Genomic DNA, 12,219 nt, shown 5'->3' with positions numbered 1-12,219 from the left:
AGGTAAAAATAAATGAATGGGACTATATGAAACTAAACAGCTTCTTCACAGTGAAAGGAACTGCCAACGAAACAAAAAGGCAACCAACCGAATAGGAGATAATATTTGCAAGCATCAGCTCCAACAAGGGGTTAATGTTCAAAATATATAAAGAACTCATACAACTGAACACCAAACAAACAATCCAATTAAAAAATGGACAAAGGACCTAAACAGACACCTCTCCCAAGAAGATCATCGGATACATGAAAAGGTATTCCACTTCACTAGCTATTAGGGAAATACAAATCAAAACTGCGGTGAGATACCACCTCACACCTGTTAGAATGGCTGCTATCAACGAGACAGGTAATAACAAGGGTTGGAGAGGTTGGAGAGGAACAGGAACCCTCATTCACTGTTGGTGGGATTGTAAACTGGTATAGCAGCTATGGAAAGCAGTATGCCGGTTCCTCAAAAAACTGAAAATAGAGTTATCATATGACTCAGCAATCCCATTTCTGAGTGTTTACCCCCAAAACTCAAAAACATTTATTCACAGATTTATACACCCCTATGTTCATTGCAGCATTATTCCTGGTGGCCAATACATGGAGACAACCAAACCTTCAACAGGTAATTGGGTAAAGAAGATGTGGTACATATATACTATGGAATACTACTCAGCCATAAGAGAAGATAAAATTTGAGACAACACGGGTGGACCTTGAGAATATTATGCTAAGCAAAACAAGTCAGTCAGAAAAAGCTAGCATATGATTTCACTCATACGTGGGATATAAAACTGAAACTCATAGACACAGACAGCAGTGTGATGGTTCCCAGAGAGAAGGAGGTGAGGGGGGAATAAAGGGTAAAGGGAGCCAAATAAATGGAGACAGAAGATGGTTTGACTTTTGGTAGTGGGCACACAATGCAATATACAGATCATGTATCATAGACATGTACACTTGAAACATATATGATCTTATTAACCAATGTCACCCCAATAAATTTAACTTAAAAAAATCATTGAGCAAGATATTGCTTTGGTAATGCCCCAGGAGAAGCCTTAGACATTGATAGTTCAATTTAGTGGCTACAATATTGGAGCCAAATGATAGTATGGATCCTGACAGTGTTCAATTCTAATACTTTGTTTCTTTTCACTTTTAAGGAAGATATGTTTATCAACTTTCAATATATTATGTCTTTAGATGCAGCTCCACCTGAGAGAGAGGCAAGTGCTAGAAACGAGGGCCCATGGAGCTGGGAGAAAAAGTTCTGATGAAAATATATCATCCTAGGGGAAAGTGGCAAGAGCCTTAGGGAATGGAGCTGGTCCTGGAAGAAGAAAGAGCAAAGGGAGATAAAGGAATCTAGATCAGGGGAAGGGAACACTCTGCTAACACCCGACCCACAATTCCTTCCACACTCATCCTTGAATTTTCCTACCCTGCTATTCTCCCATTCCCTGGAAAATTCTTCCTTCTTTTCTTTAACCCTAAAATGATTTCATCAGGATCTTCTGGAAGTTGCCCAAACCAATTCTGGAGAAAATACAGATAACTAGTCAATGTAGAAATGTAGTAAATGTATAAAACAGGTTCAAATTTACTAGTAAGCCAAGAAAAGATAGTTTAAATGACCACAAAATACCTTGGGAGAATTTTAAACCTAAAGAGAAGTGCTCATGATACTTTCAAAATGAGTGCAACTTTGTCTAACTCTAAGCAGCTTTAATTCTCTAGGTATATCTTAAGCATAAATTATTCTGAGTTGAAGCAATTTTTAAATATCCATAGTAGTAGCCCTGCACACACACACACAAAAGCATTTTGGCACTTCAAAGCAAAAGAGAATCCCATCTTTTGAAAACTGGTGATGCAGTCTCTACCTATATTCCCTGGGAAGAAGCTGGAGTGCAGATATTTGCAGCACATGCAGAGGCAGAACCAGCCTTTCCAGCAGTGATGACTTCCCACCACAGCATGCCGCTTGCTAAGGATCTCCTTCATCCCTCTCTAGAAGAGAAGGGGAAACACAAGAAGTGCCTGGTGCAGAGCCCAGTTGCTACTTTATGAATGGGAAATCCTCAGGATGCTATAAAATCACCACCACCTCTAGCCATGCAGAAATGGTAGTTTTGTGTGTTGGCTGCTCCACTGTCCTCTCTCAGCCTCCAGGAGGGAAAGCAAGGCTGACAGAAGGATGCTCCTTCATAAAGAAGCAGCGTTAAAAGCACCCCCCATCAAGAGGAATGGGGAACCATCTCCCTAAAGACATTCTGGATTAGAAATAAAAGCAAAATTATTTGTCCATATTCAGCATCTCAAAGAGCTTCATGAAAATTGCATTTACGCATCATAAAACCGTGTAAGGTAACAAAAATGTAAACATTAAAAGTTGGGTGACTGTGATCATCTACATTATGCACTGTGTTATTGTCTGCAAACCTTTATGTGCTGTCTTTTGCTAATCAAGTCTGACTAACTGTGGAAAACAATACAGGGAATTTGGTGGCGGTGGTGGTAGGAGAGTGATCCAAAAGATATCTTAGGTACAAAAATTCTCTGGACCACTAGACTAGACTATATGTTCACTAAGATCCTGCCTCACTTGAAAATTCTCCAGTCCATTGGTAAGGTTGTCCATCTCTCTCTCTTTTTAAAAGATATATCTTTATTTTTTAATATATCTTTATTGATTTCAGAGAAAGGAAGAGAGAAGGAGAGAGAAACATCAATGATGAGAGGGTCATTGATCGGCTGCCTCCTGCACGCCCCCAACTGGGGATCAAGCCCACAACCTGGGCATGTGCCCTGGCCGGGAATTGAACTCCGATCTCCTGGATTCTAGGTCGAAGTTCAACTGCTGAGCCACCGCCGGCTGGGCTAAATGTAGCTTTCTTGATTTCAGAAAGAGGAAGGGAGAGGGAGAGAGAGAGATAGAAACATCAATGATGAGAGAGTCATTGATCTTAGGTCGATGCTCAGCTCCTGAACCATGCTGGCGGGTCCCATCTCTCATCTAAGAAATCTCTCCTGCATGGAGTCATAGTGGGAGGCCATCCACACCTCTGAAAGTGGAAGATAAATTGCACTGGCACATGAGGTTTATTATTATTATTATTATTATTATTATTATTATTATTATTATTTTACTTTTCTGAGCCTTTAATTTTTGACATGGTCTGAATCCCCAAAGATAAAGTTTAGACATTTCAGAATTCACTAAATTCCCTTCTTCTCCCTCTTTTTAACTACTGTTCCACAGAACCTCCCTAGGAAAGTGAAATTAAATACAATAAAGTGAACACAATACAGAAAATGTTTAGGATTTTATGCTTGGGGAAATGATGCTAAATTTTCCACTTAAAATATATTTCTTGAAGAGAGATTATTATTTCAGTGTGGTACCAGTGAAGTTCCCGTTCCTCTTGGTAGAGTGCAGGCATTTTGGATGTAATGCCTATGTGATACTGAAAAGTCACAACTTGCCCTAAGCTGCATTTAGGCTTTAAATCTCTCTTTCAAAGCTCTGTTTATTTTCATTAAGCCTCTTCTTTTTAACTCAGGTGATGTATTTGTGTTTAGAAATGTATAACTTTGGCTATTTTCCCCTCATGCAGATTTTATGCTGGTAAATGTGCACTAAAGGGCATTTGTATAATTACTTGTTTAATCTGGAAGCTCTTTACACTTTGTATGCACCTCAGCACAGTTCCCAGCTCAGGTATTAATAGTGTTTTTGATGAGTTGATGAGGTTGATACTGGTGGCGATGAAAAGAAAATGAGAATAAAATTAGCATTGTGAGACTTAGGAACAGAGCAGAAGTATGTTTTCATCTTTACATAAAGTGCTTTGCAGGCAAAGATAAGTTTTATGCTTTTAGAATGTCTGTGGCATTCACGCTGTAAACATGCTCATGGCTACTTGCTTATGGACTTAACACAGGCATAGACTTGATTCGAGATGCTAGTTTTGTAGATATTTGTTATTTTAAGACATGAAAGAAAATCATCTTTCTGTATCATTTTATAATTTTAAAATTAAATAGTTATTTCTTCTAATTCAGAGTTTACAAGAAGCCGCTAGAGATTATGCAGCTCTTTTTCTTCGATGGACCAGTTTATATTATTCCAAACAGAAGAGAATAATAAAGGTTTCAACTGTTCCAGGATACAAATGTCACCAAATAAATTCCTTGATTTTACTGGATAGAAATTACATAGATATCTGTGCAGTTCTTTGTCTCCATCTATTTCTTGAAGTACTGTAATATTGCTCCTCTCTCCAAAAGTGCACAAAGAAAGCTTTTAGTTGTTACTGCTATATATTGTGGGTTAGTTTTTACTTTTCTTAACCTGTTATACTTACTGGTCTGTTGGCCCTGCTACTTGGGTCCACAGAATTCATTTTTTTTTCTTTCTAGCTCTCTATTTTGTGAAGTTCAACCTAACGTAGGCCCTAGAAAGGTGGGCTAAGTATTTGGATGACTTGGCCTGGTTTCTTCCCACCTTTTACTGCACCTTGCCCCAAAGAGACACATCTGTCTGAATCATGTGGGCTGCCTGTAAACAGCAAAAGTACCAGGCCCTGCCATAGACTCACATGAATTACAATGTGTGTTGCTGAGGCCAGAGAATAGACATTTAACAAATTCCTAGGTGACTCCTTTATATTAATGGGAAGAAATTCTGGACTGGTATCTCTTACGCTGCTTTCACAACCTTCCGTTTTGACCAGAAAAGTGTAGCTAATCATTAATACAGCCCTTTAGACTCCAGCCAATCCCTGGATGGGAAAAATGGAATAGCAATATTGTGATAAATTGGACTGCAGTTTGCTAAGTTGTCTTGAGGTCCATATTAAATGACCTGCGAGGTCTCTCTGCAGTGATGGGGTTGGAGCTAGTAGGGTAGCCCTTCTGTTACAGTCGCTCTGCCCAGTCTTTGACTAGATGTAATTTGGATCATTCCTTACTGCTTTCTAGCTCAAAAGGAAAGGTATCAGGATGCTCTGGGTCTCCTCACTACCAGCCTTGGAATGCAAGGCAATACTTTCTCTGAAAACGAGACAAAATATTAAAGTAGTGACAATGTACAGAATATACAATTTCTTCAACTTCCAGCCAAGCTAGACATTTATGTGGGTTTCCATTCATTCTTTCCTTTTCTTAAATGGAAGTGGCACTACCCACTCCCTGCCAACTAGGGCTCTTCCCTCCATCTGTGCCCTAGACCCCATTCCTCCCAATCTCTAAGTGACTTCGATTTATTGATTTATTATCTGTGTTTCTTGGATCATCACTTTCTTCATCTTATTGGCTCCTACCCTTCAGGTTTTTACAATGCTCAAATCTTCCCCATCTCTTCTAATATAACCTTCTCCTCTAATATTTCCTTTATTTCTCTCTTCCCATTGATGGTCCAACTTGATGAAAGTATTATTTTTTCTCTGACCCACTATAACTTGATTTTGTGGCCATCAAACCATCAAACCACTAAAACTGCTTTGCCAGCCACCAAGGCCTCTATGTTAAGTCCAATAGACACATCTCAGTCTTTTTCTTGTTTGTTATCTTGGCAGCCTGTCCTGGAATACTTCCTTCTTACTCAGGGGCATCCTTAGCCCTCCCTTGCCTGCCACTCCACTTTTCATTCTGGCCACACTACACATAGTCCAGTTCTTTGAGTGGCATGGACTCTGTCACCCCAGCCTTCTCATCTCACTTCCCTCAGTCTGGAGCTGCTTCTCTCCTCTTGACTTTGCTGTCTCCGACCTGTCCTCTAATTCCCCTTCCATATTGCTTTCTCGGTTTCTTCAGGTGTGCCTTAAGTTGTTTCTCCCATCCAGTCCCATAGAACTCCTTACATCGCATTGTTTTCGCTGAACATTAATGGCCCATTTGCCTATATTCCTCACTACCCAAGGCTAAGGACTGTGTCAATTCTTGTCACTGACTTTCCAGTCCCAGTAGCCTGCTGTAGTGACTGGCACAGAGGCCAGATAGAAGCATAATCAAGATATATTTTCTAAATGAACAGAAATGCACATGCACATAGGCATACACTTACATACACACATCTGTGTTCTATGGGTACTGTGGGAAATGTGATGAGATTTTATCTCTCTCTAGTCCTTACTTTTTAATCTGTAAGCTATACTCACAAAAGATTGCAATAAAGAAAAGTAAATGCCTGAAGAAAAATGGATGACACAAACAATATACATGTTAAGAAATGGGCAATTGCATGCTTAGCTGAGGTGATCAGTATATAGAGAAAAAAAAATTCTTTTCAAATTTAATCTTAAAGGGAGATATGAATTTTGATAGGGAGATATAGGAAGAAGGTAATTCCTGAGAGAGGCAACAGAAAATAGGAGGGCATAGAGCAAAGCTGAGAGAGAGACAAGCCAGGTATGCAGCTGGAGCAAAGAGGTTATGGGCAAAAATAAAAGAAAGACTGGGAAGTTTGGCAGATTGTTAAAGTTTGTAAAAAAAAATTAAAAGTTAAAAAAATAAAAAGTTAGTGAGTGGGAAACAAAATATCAAACTTCACAATTTTCTCCACATGCTAACCCAAAGTATAAAATTATTAATCATATTTGCTTTTGCCCTTAAAAAGCGGTCATTAATGCAGTCAGCCCCAGCTAGTATCTGGGCACTAAGTCTAACAGAGATCGTGTGCCTCAGAGTTCTCTTTCAGCGTAACTGATCACATGCTGCTTTTGTATGTGAAATAATTGTCTTGGTCTCTCCATAGGTTTCTAGTTGGTATTCAAGCCTATTTGAATTCACTTTGTAATATTATTTATATATCAAGTGAGTGATTTACTAAACTTAGATAGACCCTTAAACATTATCATCCCATAATTAATTTAAATGTGATTTAAAAACACAAGATAAATTATTTTGCACAATTTTATTATATACTCTGATGGTGCTAATATGCTATTAATGAGGCATACCCTCAAATACAGCCTGAGTACATTTATTCCTCTTATGTTAGGTCACAATGTACTTCCAAGAGTAGTTGATTAAAGCCATCTCCTTAGCCTTTGGGTTTTCAATCCCATGATCATTTTTCTGCACTCTTACAAGATGTACTTATATGTTACTGAGAAATTCAATGCAAATGTGCTTCTCGAAAGACCAGCTTTTAGATACCTACCATGGCAAGGCTGGTCAGTACTAAGCAAGAAAGGACTACAAGCTGTACCAACTAAATGAAAATACTTTGTTTCCATTTTCTTAAAAGTTCTCCCCTCTTGCCCCAGCCCTGGAACACCCTCAAGTGGGAAAGAGGGAAGGCAAGGAAATGCAAAAGAATAGCTGTCCTTTTCTTCTCCCAGAGCCACTGCTAATGTCACAGCTGGAGGAGGGGAGATGATTGGGATTGGATATTATTAAAGTTTTAAGTTTAATTCATTTAAATTTAAAAAATCTAAAATGAGTCTTAACTTTCAAAATGACTTTTAAAAATATATATCTTTTGATTTCAGAGAAAGGAAGGGAGAGGAGGAGAGAGAGATAGAAACATCAATGATGAGAGAGTCATTGATCGGCTGCCTCCTGCACGCCCCTGACTGGGGATTGAGCCCGAAAGCCTGGCATGCTCCCTGACTGGGAATTGAACCTTGATCTCCTGGATCATAGGCTGATGCTCAACCGCTGAGCCATGCTGGCCTAGCCAAAATGACTATTCTTTTAGCTGGATATGCTTGGACAGTAAGAAGTACAGCCAAGGTAGGAGATATTTGAAAAAGCATCTGAAGACAATGGGGGGAAGAAAATAAAGCTGTTTCTTATTTGTATGCCATCAGTTCAACCATTTAGTTTATTTGCAATGATATCTATTTTGGGGTATATTAGAGTTATCTTTGGGATTATATTGCTGAAAAAAAATCAGCCTCCAATTCATCTTAATTTTTTCCTCCCTCCTCTAGTTCTTCACTCTTTCCCTTCCTTTTTTTAATTTCTCCCCCTTTCCTCTCTTCCTCCCTTCTTCCCTTTCTCCCTTCTTCCCTTTCTCCCTTTCTCCCTTTCTCCCTTTCTCCCTTTCTCCCTTTCTCCCTTTCTCCCTTTCTCCCTTTCTCCCTTTCTCCCTTTCTCCCTTTCTCCCTTTCTCCCTTTCTCCCTCCCTCCCTCCCTCCCTCCCTCCCTCCCTCCCTCCCTCCCTCCCTCCCTCCCTCCCTCCCTTCCTTCCTTCCTTCCTTCCTTCCTTCCTTCCTTCCTTCCTTCCTTCCTTCCTTCCTTCCTTCCTTCCTTTCTTCCTTCCTTCTTTCCTCCAAAACCCTGGAGACCAAGTGTAAACCCCTTCTTGGGGTTTACATTCTAGTATTAGAAAAGAACAATTAATAGTAGCTGTGAGCCAAGACTGAATGAATTGAGGGAGCGTGCCATATGAATGCCTGGTAAAGGGAGATGGAAAAGTAAATATAAAGGCCTTTAAGCAAGAGTGTGATCAGCAGCCCTGAGGAAGGGCAGAAGCCCAAAGAGATATAGGGAATGCAGTAGGAAATAAAATTAGGACACTGGGACTGGGGGCAGATAATATAGGACTTTGGGCTTTAGGTTGTATTCTAAGTGTGATGGAAAGCCATTTAACAGTTCCCATAAGTAATATAATTCCATTTGGGTTCTAAATATAGATAAACCATAGGGAGACAAGAGTAGAAGCCATATCACAAGTTGGGAAGCTATCCCACTAATCCAGGGATGGGAAGTAGATGCTTTTGATAGATTCTGGTTATAATTTGAAGATGGAGCCAATCGAGTTTGCCGATGGACTAGATGTGAGATACACAAAGAAGAGGTTAAGGATGATTCCAAGGTTTGTTTTTTTATGTTTGTTTTCCAGGGTAATTGGCAGACCCCTGATTTCATTTACTGTGACACAAAACACTACAGAAAGAGCAGATTTGGGGGGAAAATTAAGAATTTAATTTTTGCTATATTGTTTGAGATGCTTACTAAACATGCGACGTGAGGTATATAAGTCTCGAGTTCAGAGGAGAGGTAGGGTAGGAGATTGGGAGTCTCTAATTTGTAGCTGGTATTTAAAGCCAAATGATTGCAATTGACCACCTAGAAAGTGGGAAGCAGAAGCAACGAGAAGAGAAGAGGTTGAAGAGCAGAGCCTGGCTTACTCCAGCAGTTAGAGAATGGGAAGAAGTGTCCATAATGCAGGTTGAGAAGGTGTATCCAGTGATATCCTAAAAGCCAAATAAAAAAATGTCAGCCTGGATAGAGTGGCTCAATTGGTTGAGAGTCATCCTGTGCTCCAAAAGGTTGGGGTTTAATTCCCAGTCAGGGCACATGCCTGGGTTGCAGGTTTGATCCCCATTCGCACATATATGGAAGGCAACCAACTGATGCTTCTCTCTCACATAGATATTTTTCTTTCTCTCTCTCTCCTCCTCTCTCTGAGCATGTCCTCAAGTGAGAATTAAAGGAAAAAAGAAAACATCTCAGAAAAAGTGAATGTGATCAGTTGCTAAATGGCACAAAGAGATGGAGACTAACTGGATGCCCTTGGATGGTGACTTTGATGAGAGAGGTCTCAGCGGAATGGTAGAGTTGAAAGCTTGACTAAAGTTGGTTGAAGAGGGAATGGAAAGATATGAAGTAGGGAGAGTGAACAGACAATTATTCCGAGTAGGTTTGCTGGAAAGAGGAGCAGAGAAGTGGGGTGGTGGTTGCAGCTGATGAAGGATCAAAAGAGGGCTTATTTTTAGATGGGTAATATTACAAAAGATTAAGATGCTGGTGGGAATGACCCAATAGAGTGGGGGGAAATCATGATGTAGGAGAAGGCACGATTACAGGAACAAAGTGGCTGAAACAGTGAAACGGGGAGTATACAATGGTTAATCTGGCCTTTGATGTGAGCAGTGGCATCTGTTGTGTCTTGCATAAACTGAAAGAATAATACTGACTCTATACACGTGTTATTGAGAGTATTACGTCTTGTAGGCCATGGAAAAGCACTTTGTAAGTGGAAAATTTCTTATGAATATAAAAGCTTATATTTAGTTGAGTTACTTTTACTGAATCAGATGGGTACATCACTTACCCCTGTCAGATCCATTGACAAATGAAGCTTAGACACTGCTGGAAGCAGGTGGCAGGGGCCTGTATTCCTACATATTTATTTGAATACACAGTTTTTATGTAATAAGACCAGCAACAAATATTGTAGCATTTTTAATGTGCCAGGTACAGATTCAGGTGCTAGGGATACAGTGATGAAAAAGAGTCACTGCCCATAAGGATCTTCAATTCTAGTAAAATGATTGAAAGATGAATAAATAAATAAGACATTTTCTGGTGACACTTGTTAAAAAAATCCATAGGAAAATGCAATTGAGAGACGCTGATCTCATTCCTGTGAGGCTGAATTTATTAAATATGGAGCCTGTGTGCTCCAGAAACACAAAATGTGTTCTGATCACTGTGACAATAATTCCCTCTCATTCTTATAAACTTGTGAGGCTGGTGAAGTGAGACAGAAATAATTCCCACTTTTCACAGAGGAAGTGCAGATTTAGGGAATCGGGCATGAGTAATTAAAGAAAGAGTCAAACACAGACATCTTGGCTTCAAGCTTATTGCTCTTTTTGTGACAGCAGGAAAATGTGTGTATGATACGTTGATATGCTTACCATTCACTTCAAAAATCATCCTACATATTAAAAAACAAACCCAATCATAAAAATACAAGAATAAACACCTTTTAGACTTGAAAAGGACACAGGAAGTTTAGATTTGTACTGTTTGAGAAAAAAAAAGTACAACTTTGTGTTACTGATCAATCTTAACAACACTCTTTTAGGTTGTGAGAAATTTTAACGCCATATTTTAAATTATTTTAATTTACCAGTTATTCTTTGTTTTGTATCTTAAACATCAACGTTTACTTAGGGCAAAATCATTCGTAAAGTGCTTTTTTTTTTTTTTTTTTTTTCCCGACTGCAGAGAGATTTTCCTAAATAAAGAGATAAATATTTTAAACTAATACCCTTTAAAATTTCACTTTGGAAACATGAGACCATTTGGGGAATATAAATGTGCTGTACAAGGCTGTTGGCTAAGCAACTCTAAAGCCACAGATTCCTTGTTAACTAAATGCTAAAGCAATGGATAAAAAGTATGATTGCTTTAATACCCTCCTTTCCCTCGCACTTAAACTAGGCAACAATTTGGATCTGAAAGACAATTTTATCTTTTAAGCTCCTGAAAAATTTTGAGTTCTTGATATTTGTGTCACTAACTAGATGCAATGGAGTTTTGAAATTTATTCTTCAAAGCTTCTGATTTTGGTAAAATTGTATAAAACCTTAGCTACTAAAAACGTATTGTTTCTAAAATGGACACTGTGTGATATTGCAGGCTGCCTTTCTTTATTCCAGTTTTGTGGATGTAAGCCTTGGGTTTTTAAATGCTTTGATAGTTGTTCAAATGTGTAGTGTTTATGATAACAGAGCAGTATAGAAACTTTATGAACATAAAACAACAGGGAATCAAGCAAATGGCTTTCTATTGACTTTTTTGGGGGGGTTCCAGACCTTGGGTAATTGTTATGCATAAAATTTGGAGAAGTCAAATATCCCAGGGAGTGTCTAAAGTCTTTGTCTGAAAGTCTTTTTGTTCTTAACTGTCAGAGAATACGAGAAATCATCTGTGGTATTTTCAGAACTATCCAATTTCAAATGCCCTTTTACTCTGTGCTTTTATGACCAGTTGCTTGACAACATATAGGTATGGTTACTTTATTTTAATGTTCCCGTGCTATTGGGATTGGCCTATTTTTCTAGATATATACTAATAATATACAGTACCTCCTAACAGACAGATTTTAAACTGGCTTTACTCTTGCATTTTCACAAATTTTAGAGATTTTTGTTACTGAAAATTTTCCACTCCACGTGCTTTGAAATGTGTTTTGAGACAAGTTCTAGTTACTAGATGTGTAATGTGCTGTGGGTGCTTTAATGGAGACTTGGTATTTATTAGACATCAAACATGCTGTATGTAAACTTAGGCTTTTAGAAAATCTGTTTTTTGTATTAATAAGAATATTTGAAAGATAATTTTTGTTGTTATAAATAAACTCAAAGTTTCAAAACATAACATTCTCAAATAGATTTAAAAAAATTAAATATATATAATTTAAAAATATACATATATTTCAACAGCAACTCTGACCTTTAATGTTCTTTGCTGGCTTTTC

The 12,219-nt window shown here is 38.5% G+C and overlaps 1 pseudogene; it reads left to right on the top strand.

Moving 5' to 3' along the window:
• The first annotated feature begins 1,970 nt into the window (after window positions 1-1,970).
• On the top strand, window positions 1,971-2,218 carry LOC148094413 (small ribosomal subunit protein eS27-like pseudogene; annotated as a pseudogene).
• The last annotated feature ends 10,001 nt before the right edge of the window (window positions 2,219-12,219 follow it).

This window comes from Miniopterus natalensis, chromosome 1 (genome assembly GCF_054644295.1).
Source record: "Miniopterus natalensis isolate mMinNat1 chromosome 1, mMinNat1.hap1, whole genome shotgun sequence".
NCBI lineage: Eukaryota > Metazoa > Chordata > Mammalia > Chiroptera > Miniopteridae > Miniopterus > Miniopterus natalensis.
The sequence above is the reverse complement of the archived record's forward strand: the minus strand, read 5'-3'. Positions and strand labels throughout refer to the sequence as shown.